Raw genomic sequence first — 982 nt, 5'->3', positions numbered from 1 at the left:
TAGTCACGTAACCTCGCTGACGCAACACTGCCCCCTCCTTAGTATTGTTCGTCTCGAACAATAGCCACTTACATTAAACCAATAACAATTAACAATAACTTAATTAAATGTACAGAATTACAAACTTAAAATTAAACCACAACAAAGTCTCTTAATTTTACGGGACGTATCTTTTTCCGTACTGGTCTCTGTCTCGTTGGCTTCTACTTCACGTGGGGTTCATCTGCTTCATCAGGAAATGTCCTATCGTCGATAACAGTCACATCAGTGGTAGTAATATCATCAAGAGCTTCACCATTTCCCTTCTCAAAACTGAGTAGAGTTTCTACTTCGACGGTGGCTTCTTCAGGTGGCACGTCTTCAGCAGCGTCATTTGTTCTATTGTCCACTTCGTCCCAACTGAAATGTCCTGGACCGTGATAACGCCAAAGCCTGTTGGCATGCACCACTTTTGGCTAACCTCGCCGACCACATTTTACCCGGAAAGTCACGTCTGAGAGACGATCCACTATGTCATATGGGCCTTCCCATGAAGAAGACAACTTAGGAGACTTCTCTTTGGCCTTCCTGGGATTATACAACCATACCTTGTCTCCTGGTACAAAGCTGACTTCAGTAGATCTCTTATCATAACATAACTTCATCGAATCAGCATACGTTTTCAAGTTTGAATGCACTTGATGGTGAATATCATCCATCCTTTCCAACAACACTTTCACAAACTCTGACACATTTTCAGGCAACTCTTCATAAGGTGGGCGTTCTGTTAACAAATCTACTGGCAACCGAAGTTCTCAACCAAACATTAACTTTGCTGAAGTGTATCCAGTGGCTTCATGCTCTGATTTAATATCTATACCTGGTTCCATTTCACCATCATGAACTCCTTCAGTCACTTTGACTTCAGCTTGATGACACCTAATTAGTTCAACCTCTCTTTAACCAGTTACTGGAACTTGGCCTTTGTTATTGCCAAACGTCA

This window comes from Limulus polyphemus, unplaced genomic scaffold (assembly GCF_000517525.1).
Source record: "Limulus polyphemus unplaced genomic scaffold, Limulus_polyphemus-2.1.2 Scaffold1828, whole genome shotgun sequence".
NCBI classification, from domain to species: domain Eukaryota; kingdom Metazoa; phylum Arthropoda; class Merostomata; order Xiphosura; family Limulidae; genus Limulus; species Limulus polyphemus.
Note: the sequence above shows the minus strand (reverse complement) of the source record.